Consider the following 17666-nt stretch of genomic DNA (forward strand, 5'->3'; position numbering starts at 1 on the left):
ATGATCTTTTTCAAGTATTTGCTTTTTTGCAATTTTTTCGATCTTAGTTTTGGAGTTCAAATTTTGTGATTTTTTATATTACCAAGTTCAATAGGAATGATATATCCTATGATAGAGAATGAGGTTATTTTGATCAAGCGTTGTAGTTTTGTGATTAAAGGATGATAGATCCTGATGAGAAACTATGTTTGAATGATCAGTTTATCAAAGACAATGTGGTGTTACACTTTAAGATGTTTGATCTTTAACTTGTTTGAGGTGAATACTTGAGACTTTTGTGTGTCTTGTTCTTGAATCTATTTTTGACTGAAGATAACTCGATTGAATGACCCAACAAGATGACCTACTCTCTATGTTTGATTGTTTGAGAAATGGGTTGTTTTTGTTTTCTGATTTTGATGCAGTTTACCAGAAACGCTGACAAAGTGACCCGAAACTCTGCTATACTGACCAGAAACACTGAGAAACAGACGAGAAATACTGTTCTGCACTCTAGAAACACTGATAGACAGACTAGAAACGTTGACAAACAGACCAAAAATGTTGTTCTGTACCCCAGAAACGCTAACACACAGACCAGAAATGCTGACAAACAGACCAAAAACTCTGCTCTGCAATACAATGACTCTAAAGGTCAAATAATGATGTGTACTTTAGCAAATTGGGTGTTTGAACTTAGGAGATTGTTGTTTTGACCCAATTTTGTGATTTTCAGACTCAGAAAATGGATATGTAGACCTAGCAAGCACAAACTAGGAGATTTGATGTTGCAACATGAGCAATTTGATATGCAACTCATGAGAGTTGTTGATTAGACCTAGGGATCTGACCTTTAGACCAAGAGAGTTACTATTTAGACCAGGAACTCTGCTATACTAACCAGAAACACTACCAAATGGACCAAAAATGCCGGAAAAATTACCAGAAACGCTGACAAACTGACGAGAAATGCTGTTAAAATGACTAGAAACTCGAATGTTTAGACTAGAAACTCTAATATTTAGACCAAAAACTTTGATGTTTAGACCAGAAACTCTAATGTGTTCAACCTTGGAGAGTTAATGTTAAAACATGAAAAATTTGACATTCACACCAAGAGAGCTGACGTTCGAACTGGAAATGCGACTGTTTGGACCTTAGGTGCGACAGTTTGAACTGTAGATGCGACTGTTTGAACTTTAGATGCAACTGTTTGGACCAAAAGTGCTAATGTTTGGACTGTGAATACAATTGTTTGGACTGATAAAGCTAATGTTTGGACTATGAATACAACTGTTTGGACTGATAAAGCTAATGTTTGGACCAAAAGAGCTAATGTTTGGACTGTGAATACAATTGTTTGGATCGTGGATGCGACTGTTTTGACTGAAAGAGCTAACCTACTATGAAACTTGTGAATTTGATAGTTTGAAGTTTGAGTTTTCAATGTTTGTTGTATTTCAATGGATGATATCTTGACTTGACTTACAAACACAAAATTCAGATTGTATTTTTGTCCCAAAAGACACATAAAGTGTATGTTCAAGAAGCTTTAAAGAAAGCCCAAGTTTTCATGAGTTTTCAACAATTTGAAAACACATCAATCAGTCTATCCTAAGGAGATTGGCTGAGAATGAAAACCTTTGCTTGCTGACTTAGGTACACACCCAATAGCTAATCAGAATACAACCACTGAGTCTCACGCAATGGATTCTCAACGTCGTATTATCCGACTCCAAATGCTAATGGGGGCAAGATATGGCAAGTGTCTTGGGAGAGTTACTATCTCTCTTGCACAAATATTATCACCCTTTTGGAGGTGAATCGGGTGGCTTCTAATTTACTTGGAACTAGTAAAGGGTCCGTTCGGCACGTCAGAGTATAAACTCAATTAAGAGGTCTCCCAGCATTGAAAACCAAGGTTTGATATACCTGAAGGTACGAAGGAGAGCTATTCCCGAGCACAGTTGTTGCTTTAATTTTCATTAAAAACACATTTATTTTATAGTGGGTTGGAGTACTTGGCATTATTCGTTCCCACTTAGGTCGTTCCCCTCTCACCGGCCTTAAGGGATAAGAGTTAATAACTCCTCGGGAGGGCAAGCCTGCTAAAGAAATGCACTATTGAAAGCAAAGGATGAGTCTAGTTTTCTGATCACCTAAGAAAGGTGAGAGCATACTCGCCTATCATCAAAACACATAAGACATGTTTGTTCATTTCCATTGTAATTAGTCTCTGTGCCTAATTTAACAAATATAAGTGCAAAATCCCGCGGGTGCAAACAAAGTTAGTAGTTTATGTTGCATTCTTTGGCAGCGAAATAGTTTATGACTCCGATCTTTCACAGAGAAATAAGTACCTACAAAACCAACAATCTGCAAATTAGGTTCGGGAAAATGACAGTCCAAAAGAAGAAATGAGGAATGCAACATACAATGTTTGCAAAATTAATAAAAAACTGAAAACGCCATCAAATTGACCAAGAACGCCATCATTTATGCCAAGAACGTTGCTCTGCACACTAGAAATGCTATTCTACACACTTGAAACACTATTCTACACACCATAAACGCTGCTCTGAAAACCAGAAACGCTGTCAAATATACTGAAAACGCTGACAAATGTACCAAAAATGCTACAATACATACCAAAAACACTAAAGTATAGACTGAAAGCACTAAAGTATAGAAAAACATAAAAACAGAATTGAGGAATCTCCTATAAACGCCATTTGAGGTACTGGGATGCCACAATAGAGACCAAGAACATGATTCAAGAGCCCAAGAGAGCTAATCTATACTTCGAAAGAGCTAATCAACCTGTCAATGAAATTTCCTGCAAGCAAACTTGTTAAAGATCAAAGGGGCTAGGCCCCACAGTGGGTGCCAATTAATGTGATGCTAAAAATGTGGTATATAAGAGGCATACACATATAATGAGATGAAAAAAATAGAATTGTAAAGCTTAATTTCAAAACTAAATCAAAGATGCAAACCATAAGCCTTCCTTGAAATGTCTCATTTTCCTCTATTCTTGAGGACCTTGAAGGTCTTGGATTGATGGACTCTCAGTGTTGCAATGACCTCCAAAGTGACAACTCAAGAGTTGAGTAACTATTTGATCATGATTAACTATGGAGATGATATGAAATGCATGATTTAAGAAACTAGATTACCATGCTATGATAAATCTAAAAGCTAAATGCTAGATAATTGAAATGCAAATTACCTATAGTAATGATCCCTAAATTTATATGAGATGGGATCCTTATTGCTCCAAAATGAGGGGTATTTATAGGAATTCCAAGGCCAAAGCTGAGGTGGCAGGAATCAACGGTCCAAATCTGATCTGAAGATACCAAGGGCCAAGATTGAGGGAGTTGGAGAAGAGGTTGGAGGAAGGGACACTTGTCATCTCTAAGGTGACAAGTGTCAAGGAGCCTTTCTCATTAAAGGGCAAGTGTCCAAAGGAGGAGACATGTGGCAAAAGTGCCATGTGTCTCAAGGAGAGAATATCCACACCATGGGAGGTTAGGATAAGGAGGTTAGAATGTGAAAGGTTGGATAGGGTTAGTTAGACCCAAGATTAGATTAAATGGGTCAAGTTAGGGGATGGTTAGGTTGGGTGGTTAAATTTAGGAGCCATGTGCTCATTTGAATTTAGAAATTCAAATAATTGGAAAATGGTAATTAATCTCAACAAACTTGAGTTTGTTAATCTTAATTAGGGATTAGAAGAATTGATTAATATGGGGAGACATTAATTAATTTAGAATTAATTAATCAAAGGGGGATGTGAGATGAACTATATAAATAAATCATTTACATTTATTTACTAGTAGATGAATAGAGAAATTAATTAAATTGCTTGTGAATTCAATTAATTGGGAAGGGGAATTAATCAAATAACTGTGTATTTAATTAACTATCTTCAGACCATTTTTAGGTGTATACAAGTATAAACAACAAAATCTTAATCAAGGACCTTACCTTTGATTGTCTCCACTAAATTATTGTGTTGTTTTTTGTGGTGGCTCTGTAAGACCCTGCAATTAAGATTCAATACATATTATTCAATAAGATTAACAATGGAGCATAATGAAATATTGAAAAGTGTGTTACCTTATTGAGCTTCTCTTTGTTTCAAGAATAGTTTAATATTATCTACTTAATAGGGCCAACCATGTGAAGGTGGAAGCTCATTCCCTCCCCCCCCCCTAACACCACTCTAAATTCCCCATTAACATATAACATTCATTCATTCTTTCATCCATTAATAAAATATAACATTACATTCATTAACACACAAAATTCATTCATTAACAAATAATACAATTACAATCATTTATTTTATTTTTATTTTTTTGAAGCTAAGTAAAGACTAAGTGTTGCATCATTTTCTTCATCTTTTTTCCCCTCTTTAGTTGTTGTGCCCTCTGCTCATGATCTTAATGTATGCCGAGTCCTGTACTCACGACGAGGACACCTAGGCAAATGGGGGCCCACTGCAATAACAAAGAAATGTGTTAAATTCATAAGATTTTTAATTATTGTTACAATTATTTCATTAATTAAAAGAACATCACAAGGGTGCTCTTTACTTGATGGGGACACATCATCTTCTTGATCATTTTGTCTAGCCTCATCCTCAACATGCTGAACACCCTCTAAATCCTCTGGAGTTGAAACACAAAAGGTTACATTAATCAATACACCAATTACAATTAAATTCATTTAAAGGAATAATAGTGGTCCTCTTTACCTAATGGGGGCACATCACGTTCTTGATGTTGCCTACCCTGGTCATGCTCCACTTCTTCACCACGCTCTACATGCTCTAAAATAAAAACAAAAAAGGTTACATTAATTATTACACCAATTTCAATTAAAGATGTTTAATTGTATTAATAATTACATAAAAAAATTGTATAGCACATGAATACCTCCAGTACCAGGATGCACACCAAGACCTTCATCATGTGTAGGTTGTGTTCCACCCTTAGCAGGTTGCATTCTAATGCCATGTGCATTGTTTTTTATTACAGTAAAAGTAGGTTTTGAAGGGGCCCCGAAACCCTTTACAAAAGATCCTTAAGAAAAAAGAGCATTAAGAAACAAGAAGGAACAAATAGCTAAAAAACCAGCAAAGATACTAGCCAAATCTAGCAAAAAAGCCCCACAGAACCAACAACGTCTAGCCAAAATAGACAAAACACAGAAAAGGAACTATTTAATGTTTTTCAGGGCATGAGCCAAATTTCCGCTAATCTCTTACAATTATTTAATATTATCCCTAAGTTTAGGGATTTCCTTAGAAGAGGTCACAACAACTTTCTTCATGCTCGCCCTTATTCTCTTTACCGCTCCAACAGGAATGCTTTCCGCAGTCCCAGTCTCGATGGCATCTTCATCAATATCAAGGTCCACAATGGGTTTGGGAGTGCTGGAGCTTTCAAGGACCTTAGATATTTCCTCTAGGTTCTTAGTAACAATTGTCAAGATATTCGGAATCATAACCAACAGGTTTTTCATAGCAGTTTTTCCCTCCTCCAGACTATCAATCTGAGCTTCCATCTTCTTAGCTTTTTCCTCCATGTCCTGCTTCCATTGCTTCTGGTCCCTTTCATCTTTCTTCCTTTTCTCTTCCAACTGCTTCCCATTTTTTTCTAGATTCTTAATAAATTCATAAGTCTACTTGTCAAAACCCAATCTAGCCTCAGAAAGGTTTTTGAGATTATCTAGAAATAACCCTTCTCCAGCATACTCCTTATCCTTGCTCAGATTCTCTTTGTCCATTTCCTGCTCAAATTCCTTATTCTTCTCCTTCTCAATATCCATTTCTTTTTCCTCATTAATCTTATCATCCTTCTCCTCCATTGGTTGGCTATTGCCATGGCCTAAACTAACACTGTGGGTAGAACTATCTTGGTCGGACACATCCTCCGCTTCTCCTTCCTCTTCCCCCACACCCTCTTCTTTCCAACTTTCCTCCCCTCCAGACTCATTTATTTCCATCTCACTACCATCTTTTCTGGTATCCTTTGAATCATTCTTGTCCTCTTGAATTTTCATCCCAGCAGCACTTTTTCTCTTTTTGCTCTGAGTCGACTCTTCCTTGTCAGGCTTACCTTCTTCCACCTTTCTCTTACCTTTCCCTGAAGATGCAGACAATCTCTTATTTTCCTAGATTGCAAGGATTTTGTAGTGCTCATAGATGAGCAAAATGAGGCCACAATGAAGCACCAGATTTGAAGGATTCTTGTTGTACTTGTTAAGAGAGCTCGACAGAGACCTGAAGAGGTAGTAGGGCAGAGAAATCCTTTTCTCATGCTTGAAATGATTTAACAACACAAAATGGCATGTGTGGGCCCTAGTGAAACAAACCTCCACTGTAATGTATTTCATGATAGCATTCAACACACAATCCCAAATTTTCTTAATGTTGGAAGCATCATAATATCCCCCCATAGCTTTACCAATTTTTGCCCTCTCCTTCTCTTTGTGCGGAAAAAGCTTAACCGCATTATTAGAAACTTTAAAATCTTAAAAAAAATTAAGACCTGAGTGGGGCATACCTGTTATTGTCGCTATGAGGTCCGCATCCAACTTAAAACCTCACACCATGAATATTGAATGACCCGTTAATCCAGTTTTCATTGATTTTGGTGACTGGAAGATTAACCCTACCTTTATCATAATCGACCAACTTCTCCATGAAATTCATCATGAACCCTTTTTCCAGCTTAGCCCATACCTTTGGCATTTCCTTCAATCTAGAGATTTTATCTAGTTCCTCCCCCCTTAAATCCCCTCCCATTTTCAATTTCAAAATACCAACTCTGTTCTTTTGTTGTTTCAGAGCTTCCTTCCAGTTGCCTCTCAAAATTTTGAAAATGTTAACCTTCAAAGTGTGCGGAGGATTAATATCTTTGATTAGGATTTTGCCACTTTGCCAAGTAATCATAACCTTTCTATAAATGTGTAGATTACTCATTACAACTTTCATAATTGATTGTGCGATCCATCTTTCCCCATGAATATGTCCTTTCTTAGAAGATCTTTAATATTAAAATTAATATTACCTTCCCCATACCAAATACTTTGAGCTTCGGAATTAACGCCTGGGTTTTCCAAGCCATCTGCAACCAATTTTTTTTCTCTAAAGGCATGTTCAATTATAATAACTTTAAAGCTAGCAATAATTTCTCTAGCTTTAAAAATTATATTTTCTATAGACCACGATGGCTCTGTTTCACCCTTCAAGCACTTGATAATGTTTAGAGAGTCCCCCTCTAGCCATAAGTTATCATGATTTAGATTTTTAGCAATAATCAAAGTATTCAAAGCTGTAGAGGCTTCTGCATAATGACTAGTTTGATTACCCAGAGGGCCAGCAACTACCACGAGGCAACTTCCAGCAAAATTCCTAACAATTCCCCCATAGCCAGCTTTACCCAGATTCCCCTTAGACGCCCCATCAAATTTGGCCTTAATCCATTCTTAAGATGGAAAGCACCACACAAGACCATCCCTACCCTTATCCTTACTTTATTTGATATTAGAAAGGTTCCATCTATCATTAAAGTCTTCTTTAGTAGCTAAACCATGATCAATTCCATTTAAACATTCAAATATTCCTCTATAGATTTTATCCACCACCACTTCAGTGTTAGTACTTTTATCCCTAAAAATCCTATTGTTACGCTCCTTCCAAATATTCCAAATAACATTAGGGAGAGTAAGCTTCCATAACTCAACATTCTTAGAGTTGGAATTAGGATAGTACCATTGTTGCCAAAACTTCCCTAGAGAGTTCAGAAAAACCCAGCTCGGCTTCCACCTACTAAAAATAATTTTCCAAATTTCTTGGCTGAAAATGCACTGGTAGAGGATGCGACAAGCAAACTCCACATCCTTGCAATAAAGAGAACACCTGTTAGGAAAAACAAATCCATGCTTTTGGAGGTTATCAAGAGTCGGCACCTTGTTTTGGATAAAAATCCAAAAGAAGATATTAACTTTGGGTATTAACTTCTTTATCCACACTTTAGCCCAAATAGGAATTTCTTCCAGAACTTTGTTGTGGATAGCCATTGCCGAAGAAACAGAGTAATTCCCATCTGAAGTCTCCCTCCAAATCAAACTATCCTCTTTATTGTCCCTCAAAATTTTAGAAGAGAGAAAAATCTCAAGAAACTTTAATCCCGGACATTGCTGGCTGAACTTAGTCCATTTCTCATTTCTCCAATAGTCTCTAACATAACCACCATACCTATTTTTGAACCAATCTTTCCATTCCTTAAGGGTTGGGATATCCTCCAAAGGTTTATCCAATAGCCATCTATCTTCCCAAAATCTGATAATTCTTCCATTCCCCAATTTCCACATTCTTCCAGCAGTAGCCCAACTTTTAGTTGTTTGAATTGCATTCTAAATTGCAAAGAATTCAATAGAAAAAGAGTTATCTAGAAAGTCTTCCTCATAAGGTTGCATATAGAGATATTTATTTTTCCATATTAAATCCCATTCTCTTTCCTCCCCTTTCATTCTCCAAATTTGTTTAGCTAACAAGGCATTATTCATAGAAATAATATTCCTTAAACCCAGCCCCCCAGAAGCCTTAGGAGAACAAATTTTGTTTCAAGCAATAAGGGGAATTCTATTCTTGTCTTCCACTCCTGACCAAAGGAACGTTTTTTGGATTCTTTCAATTGCCTCTGCAAACTTTCTAGGGATTTTAAACAGACTAAGGGCATAAATAGGCAAAATTTGAAGAGTAGCTTTGAGCAGCGTTACCTTGCCCACCTGACTAAGAATAGCTCCTTTCCAACCAGCCAATTTAGAGTTGAATCTATCAACTAGCTTCATCCAGAAATTATCCAAAGGCTTCATACAAAGAGGAAGCCACAAATAAGTAGAGGGAAACTCAACAATTTTACATCCAAGGATTCTTTCAATCCTTATTTGTCTTTCAACAGGGGTATTGATGAAGAACAAAGAGCTCTTATCCTAATTAATTTTTTGGCCGAAAGTAGATTCATAAGTGTCCATAACATTCTTCATATTTCTTGCTTCCCTAATAATAGATTCCCCCATAGTAATCGATTCATCAAGAAATTGTTCATGAGTACAAGTTAAGTTGGAAGATGAAGGTTTCAGACCTTTGAGATTACCTTCTTCCACATTTTTTATAATAAATTTGCCCAAACTTTCAGCCAAAATAGTAAACAAGATAGGGGAGATGGGATCCCCCTGTCTTAAACCTCTAGAGCTTTTGAAGAAACTAGAAGGGGATCCATTAACAATAACAGCAGAGGAGGAAGTTTCCATCAACTGGGAGCAGAGCTGAATCACCAATTCACAAAAGGAATTGCCAATTCACTCTATCATAGGCTTTAGACATATCCACCTTAAGAAAAAAACCCTAATTTTTAGCATCTGTTAGGGAGTGAATATTTTCATGAACTGAAATAATGGAATCCAGAATCTGTCTACCAGGGACAAAGCCATTTTGATGAGATGAAATAATTCTAGGAAGAATATCCAGCATTCTAGAAGTAAGAACCTTAGACATAATCTTGTAAACAAAATTACAAAGATTAATAGGTCTGAACTTATTAAGAGAGTCAACTCCTGAAATCTTCGGAATAAGAACGATGAAAGTCGCATTCAATTCTTTTAAAACCCTTCTTGAACCAAATAATTCTTTAACTCCATTACAGTTATCAGTCTCCACAATATGCCAAAAGGATTGGAAGAAGAACATTGGAAATCCATTCAAACCAGGTGATTTATTTCCCTGAAAAGAAAACACTGCCTTTTTTATTTCTTGAATAGAAGGTATCCGAGAGAGATTTTTGTTGTAATCCTCATTCAAAATGGGAGGGATAGCCTCCACAAGCAGGTCTTGATTTCTGAAATCCAGATCATCCACCTCTCCCAAGAGATTGCTGAAAAAATCCAAAGCTTCCTTTCTTATGTTATTTTCATCCGATAAAATCCCCCTATTACAAAATAACCCAGAAATCTCGTTGACCGCCCTGTGCTTTAGAGCTATCAAGTGAAAAAACTGGGTGTTTTTATCACCTTCCTTCAAATACAAGGCTCTTGATATTTGTCTCAAGAAAGTCTCTTCATTAGAGGTAATTGTGTGGTATTTAGATAACAACCCATTTTCAACAGCTCTCAAGTCCTCTGAAAGCCCTTCCTCTTGGATTTTATCTTGGACTACCTTAATTTCAATCTTAATTTCGGCTTTGCTTTTGAAGATATCACCAAATATCTCTTTGTTCTAAATTTTGATTTTGGCCTTTATAATGTTGAGCTTTTTGGCTATTCGAATAAAGTGGTTCCCTCAACCTCAGAACTCCACCAATCAACAACACAAACTTCCAGAGACGGGTGGGATAACCATGGTTTTTCAAATCTAAAGGGGAAATTTCTCTTAGCGGAAAAAGAATTAGCCGTACAAGATATAGGGTAATGATCAGATCCAATCTTAATAATTGACACCAAAGAACAACTATACTTAGATAACCACTCAGGAGAAATTAGGGATCTATCTAACCTTGCTTGAATAAGATCAGATCCAGTTCTGCGATTGGTCCAGGTATAATTAATCCCTTGGAGATCCACATCCATAAGAGCTTGATCATTAATAAAATCCATGAGATATTGTCTTCCCTCTAGTTGCAAAGGAAGACCTCCCATCTTCTCATCCTCTTTAAGAGGTGTATTGAAATCTCCCATTATTATCCAGCTTTTATCAGCAAAATTTAGTCTGTCTTCAGCAAGGCTCCTCCAATATTTAGATCTCCCAGCTTTAGAGTTAGGTGCATAGACATTAGTGATAACCCAAACAAAGTTATCCTTAATATGCTTGAGTAGAACTGAGGTCCTATTAACTTTTGAAATGATTTCCTTCCCTATGATAGTATTTTGGTTCCAAAAAATTATTGTTCCTCCAGAGGCACCCTCCGATCTAGTTCCTATAACTCCATTATTTTTTAGTATTATAATCCTTTCTACTTTATCCTTACACATCTTACTTTCTTGAACAAGGACAACATCCAGTTTATGATCTCTTATAATATTACGTAACACATCCTGCTTGTGGGGGGCACTCAACCCTCTTATATTCCATGAAATTATCTTCATACTTTAACCAGGGATAATGATGACTCGATGGAGCTCTGTGTTCCATTAGCACGGTTCTTCCAACTTTCTTATTCCCTTTGATTTTTTAGAGAAGGTCTCCCCTACTTTTTGTTGTGGCTTCCAACATCTACCATTTTCTTATTCTTTCTTCTAGTTGAGATACCTCCATTGGGTCCTCCATTATTCGATTTACCTTCTTTAGTACTGAGAATCCTAAGATTTCCTTTGAGAGACACCGTTTCCAAACTATTAGATGGGTTTTTGCATTGAGATGGCTTAGAGCTTCCATTGGTTAGTAACAAAAAAGGCTCAAAATCCAAAATGTTATAGTCTTGTGCTTCATTGAAGTCTCCCCCATTTTCTTTTGTATTAGATGAGGCAGATGCATCATCATTGGAACTTTCATCAACTTTATCTTGAATGATAGGCCCTCCCTTCTGGTCCTCTGAATCAAATTTTTGAGCATTTATATCTATCCTTTGCTCTTCCTCTTTGATACTTTCTATTTGATTGTTAGAACAGGAACAAACAAATTTTTCATTATTACTATTCATATCCTTCTTATCCTTATTTTCCAACTCAATCACTTCCTTATCAGGAACACACTCTGTCGATGGGTCTTCTCTCTTACCTTTCATTTGCCATTTCTGCTTCGAACTACTATCGCTCTTACCACTTTTACTCTTCTTGAGAGGGCAAGATTTCACCCAATGACCCGACTTTTTACAATTAAAACAAGCAAATGGGAGAGATTCATATTTAATCACTTGGGTCCATTTCCCCAATTTAGATATAATCTCAATATATTGAGGCATGTCCGTCATTTGATTAACATTAACACAGATACAGGCAAAAACCAACCTTGATTTTTCTACAGTCATTGGGTCGATTGAGAGAAGTTCTCCAAATGAACTCGCTATCCCCTTGAAGACTTCCTCATTCCATAACTCCAGTGGAAGGCCAGGAAGACGCGTCCACACGAGCGCTAAAACAAAAAAGGACTCATCAAGAGAAAGGTTTGGAGCCCATTTCGGTAAAGCCAAGGTTGACTTGCTGAACATCCATGGTCCTTCACATAGAGCTTTATTCATGTCTTCTTTGGTATTAAATGCAAAGGTCAAAAACCCTAGGCAAAGCTGCCACATCCACTTGACCTTTGAGAACCCATTTCCTCCTTATAAAATTCCTAACAACATCAATGCTAGGCCTAAAACCATCAAACCTTCCAACTAAGGTCATAGCTAATCCAGACATAGTGATATCAACCAGCTTATCTGGAACAAAGATAGCAACAACCCCCGTCGTGGGATCCGATATACTTTTAACTTCCAGAAGCCTAAATTTCACTAGTGGCCTCACTCCAAAAAGAGATGACCATTTTTTTTCCTTACCTCTATCGTGTGGGACCCTGTTTTTGGAATCTTTGTCTTCCACCGATTTGACTGTCTCCTTGTCCCCTTCAATACCCTGAGAGGCCTAGAAACAAACCTGATTACCAGCTCCACCCTCAGAAAGACTGCCATCCCCAGGAAATCCGCCATTCCCAGGTTTGAAATTTGAATTTCTCGCTCATCGCTCCCCTTGCTGCTCCCCCATTATTTGGAATCCCTTGTTCCTTCCTTCCCACACTTCTTCCGTGTCCATTGTTATCATTGCTTGCTTATTTAATTCAAATATAGTCACTTTATGTTGGAAATTAACATCGAAAAGATTATTTCTCAAGTATTCATTTTAAAATAATTTTCATTTAGCTTATTTACCTATGTGACAGATACATCAGAATCTTGTGTTTGCCCACTTAATTCTCTTAGGTGTTCAACCACGGCTCCATAGCCTTGCAGGAAGGCAATTTTCATGTCATCTTCTATGGGTGCTCTATTGAATTCAGAGCCCTGCATTTTTGCATAATATCATGAATTTTGCTTCTATTGTTTGATTAAAAAATTTATTTGTAATTTATTATTTTGATATGATATTTCATTTATTGATACTTACAATTCATGTGACAACTTTCATATAACCACCAAAGCCAAGTTTGTGATGCCCGTGATTTTCTAGTCTTTCCTTAGTTGCCTTCGATGTGTCAGGCAACCTATGAACAGTTTGAAATATGTTAGATTATGTAAATATAAAGAGTAATTAGTACATAATTATATTGTTAATAGTATCACATACCTTCCTTCACCAAGTGGTGTATGTCCTTTTCTCTTTTCAACTTTCTCCTTTCTATCTGAAACCAGGTCCTTCCACTCCCTCTCTGGAATCATGGGGGAACACTCATACTTTATGTTATTCTCTAAATGTGTCCTATATTGGTCCCTCACATACTTTAGATATGTGTCAGCTTTCTGAAGGACCTTGGTTTTGTTGAATGTGTCATTTTCGAACAACACAACCAAATGGTTTATGAGTTCATCTTTTAATTGGTGATTTTGGGCATTCTACCGTGTATGTATGGTGGGCCCAAAGATCTCCAATGTAATATCATTTAGATATTTATAAAAAACATCATTTCCTGCAAAAAAATCATGGGATCATTAGTCCAAAATGAGTGATCAATTAGTAAATTATAATTGGACTATATATAGTAATAATTTTAAAGTACTTGGAACCTTCTCTATCTTTATGGGAACAAGATCATTGGTCACCACAAATGTGACCGACAACGTTCCCGTACTAGTAATATGAGAAGATCTAGGAAATGCTGCTAAAATAACACCACTACTGGCCTCAGCATTTCCAGGTACATGTCCTACTGCATAGGTCAGTGCAGTACTTGATGACTGCATGTTGCATGTTGCCGACATTACAGTCGACAATATAGGTGTGTATGATGGGGTCAGATGAGGTGGTGAATGCACAGGAACATGGACAACACCTAAAGATTAATAAATTAAATATATGAGCAATAATACATTAACGGAAGGACAGGAACATGTAAAAATATGAGTTGGTGTATGCACAGAACATGGTCATCACCTGAACTACCTGGAGTACCCTATGTTATCACTGATTAAAAATGGGCTTTTCTTTTCCCATGATTGGCTATGAGTTGTTGAAATTTTGAATAGGTTGTAGTTCCAAATGCTTCAGCTTTGTTCTAGACCTCAAGGGTTTAAGGGTTTTTTATTTTAGATCCTCTTGTGTTCGTTTTAAACCCTCTGGTTTCTAATCTTTCGTTACTTTATTCACTTAAGTAATGGGTCATGGGGTCGTAGGAAGTGTCCCCCCTTGTTGTTTGCCTAGGCGGTCATGTTAATTAATCAAAAAATTTATGCCTTATATGTTTTCTCCTAAAGTTGTCGGGCCCAGTAACTAGTGCGCATCTCACGGATGGATCCACGGCTCGCGTTATTTCGCTAGGCAAAGTTGCGCGTAGTTTAAAACCAGCAAAGTTGTGAAAACCACATGGCATGCCACATAGACGATCCAGCTAGTTGTTGACAGCAAGTAAAATGGTGGCATGTGGCACAAGTCACAACAGTTAGCGGGTCGGAATTAAAGGTTAAAAGGCGGGCCCCAGAGGTGAGTCAGGTCACAAATGGAGATGACCTGAAGGATATAGTTGTTAAGAAGAAAGTGGGGCCCCATGGTTTCCTTTTGGCGTATAACAGAGTGACAAGTCAGCTCCGAAAGTGACTGGGCGCCAGGTGTTCACAGTGAGTCAGCGGGCCCACCCCTCCCGAGAGCCTTTTCAGAGGATTAAAAGTTGATCAGCTTAAGAGATGATCCGATGGCCCGTGCTATTTCACAAGGGTAAGATGCTAGTTCTTTATACCCCACGAAATAGCGAGAGTGCACGAGAGCCGTCCACGTGTCATGATGATGACCTGGAGGATATAGCTGTTAAGAAGAAAGTGGGGCCCCGTGGTTTCCTTTTGGCGTATAACAAAGTGACAAGTCAGCTCCGAAAGTGACTGGGCGCCAGGTGTTCACAGTGAGTCAGCAGGCCCACCCCTCCCGAGAGCCTTTTCAGAGGATTAAAAGCCGATCAGCTTAAGAGATGATCCGACAGCCCGCGCTATTTTGCAAGGGTAAGATGCTCGTTATTTATACCCCACAAAATAGCGAGAGTGCATGAGAGCCATCCACATGTCATGATGACACGTGGTCTAAGAAGAAAGTGTGGGCCCGCCAAGGTGGAACCAGCAGTATAAAGGAAAGACACACGGCCAGTGTTAAGTCGACTACGAAGGAAATTTCAAGGCCAATGGCTGGGTGCCACGTGGTATTATATAGCCAATAGAGAAGCGGGACCCGGTGCGGAGCTAAAGTTGTTAGTTAATCTAACGCTCAATCAAGTTTCTTTTGATCAGACGGTCAGCGCTATTTCGCAGGACTAAGCTGCCCAATAGTTATGCTTCACGAAGTTGCGAAAGTGCAAAATGAAACACTTGCAGGAACGTTGTGACCCGTTGGAGCGAAAAATACGAATTCTTGTATGAATTCAATTTTGAAGGGATGGTCGAAGCATGCGGAATCAATGTTGTAGTTAAGGCCCAAAGTACAAAAATTTGATTTCCTATCAATCGGGTGAAGATATCTTTTAAAGGATTTTGCAGAAGAGCAGAGGTAGAGTTATTTTCTTCAGGTAAAGAGCAAGTCGGTTCAGTTGCAGAGCAAATTCCTTCAAGCAAAGAACAGGTTCTCTCGTATTCTTGTTTAGTGTTTTAAATAAGATAATTGATTCATCACAGAATTGTTTAGGAGTGGTATTCATTTCTTACGCTTTCAAAATGGCTCCTAAAAGAGAATTTTCTAGTGAAGTTAACTATTCAGAGAGGAGTGTCTGTGATGATTTTTTAGAACAGTTGACATTGTCAACTAATCAGGCTTCAAAGGCAAAAGAATTAGTATCCAAAGCTCCTCATTTAAAGATAGGAGAAGGATTATATGACAAGGGTAACAGGTTGAGAGACCCACAGGTTGGATTGTCTGGGTTGGGGTTGTTTAAAGTTGGATTCGGAATGAGAAATTCTACTACCCCGCAAAACTGTATCTGGGAATTAGATGTCGGGAAATTAGTTGTCCCAGGGGTATTTATGGACACAGATTTGCTAACCCAAATTGCGCTCAACTATGATCTAGTCACAAGAAGCATTTGGGATGTAAATGGGAAAACCCTTGTTGAGATTAATGTTGAAGAGTTCAGGATAGCTTTTGGGCTTAATGAGTTCACCAATTTTCTAGAACCTATAAATTTCATATCATTAGCCCAAGTTTATGGTGCACAGAGGAGTCATCTCAGGAATGGGCCTCTCAAAGAGTTTTTTGTGAAAATAGGAGGGTTAACAGTTGTAGGACCCAAAACTCAAGAGCCCTTTTCATTAAGTATGTTCACCCTAAGGGCTAAAGGAATGTATTGGGCACTTTGCCAAGTTTTGGGAGAAGATGCTGAAGCAAATATGCCGAATCATTACTTGTTAAAGATTGCTTAGATTTTGAATCCTTCTCTTGCAATTACATTTGATTATGCATCTTTCATTGCTGATACTATTCATGGAGGGTTGATAGGAATCAAGAATGGAAAGGTGGATAGGCCTTTCAGATGGTACTCACTCCTGATGCATCTTTTTCTCTTCAAAGGTGGTGATTACTTTGCCAATGGAGTGGACCTTGTTAAGGAGAAGGAAGGAGAAAAAATGCCAGTACAATTATGGAGTACTGTGTTGTCATGGGATAGAGAGGATGCCAGTTTTTTGAAGTTTGATAAATATTTTGCATCAAAGATAAGGACTTTCCTCTGCTCTGAGAACCCAAGAATCCCCAAAGTTCTTCTGGAATTCATGAGACCAAAAGAATTCACAGAGAACATAAAAATTGTTCATAACTGGGGTGACATTTACTTGTATCCAGTTTCCACAGTTTTCAGAGTTTTTGGTTTCAGGGGCACCCCATTTTTTCTACCTTACCAGGTCCCTCTCAAAGTGGGAATCGCGGAGATCCTTAGACAAATTGGTGGCTTACAAGAGGCAGAGTTGACAGGCAGGGGTAAAGGGACTATTTTCCCTGTAGCTACCATAGCTCACCAATTTGTAACAACAAAAGGAGGCTGGAATTACTTTGAGGATTTCCTCAAGCCTTATCATTTGTCCACTATAGTGTCCAAGTGTGTTGATCCAGAAGACTTCTTCAATGGTATGTTTAGGGAGAAGGTAGCATGCAGAGGTAGGTCTCATCAATTCCAGTTTCCTGAAGACCTCATCAGAAATGAGTTTGATTTAGATGAGCAGGAGCTAAGGAAAGAGAAGTGGGTGGCTTATAAGAAAGCCTTGGATTTTGTGCATCAGTTTGATGCCAGCTATGACCCATTGTCTAGCTTTTTCCCACTGGAAGAGAAAATAAAGTTTTTGATTGTTTGTTTTGAAGATGTGATGCAGACACTGAAGGAGAAGAGGGAAGCTGTAATCAAGAGCAACCCTGAGAAGGAAAGAATGATCCTAAGTAGGTCAGCTTCCAGCAAAGCAATCCCTCCTGGTGATTACACACTGCATAAGAAATCCAGTTATAGTGTGTTGGTGCCTACAACA

The sequence above is a fragment of the Cryptomeria japonica genome, chromosome 11 (assembly GCF_030272615.1).
Source record: "Cryptomeria japonica chromosome 11, Sugi_1.0, whole genome shotgun sequence".
Classification (NCBI taxonomy): domain Eukaryota; kingdom Viridiplantae; phylum Streptophyta; class Pinopsida; order Cupressales; family Cupressaceae; genus Cryptomeria; species Cryptomeria japonica.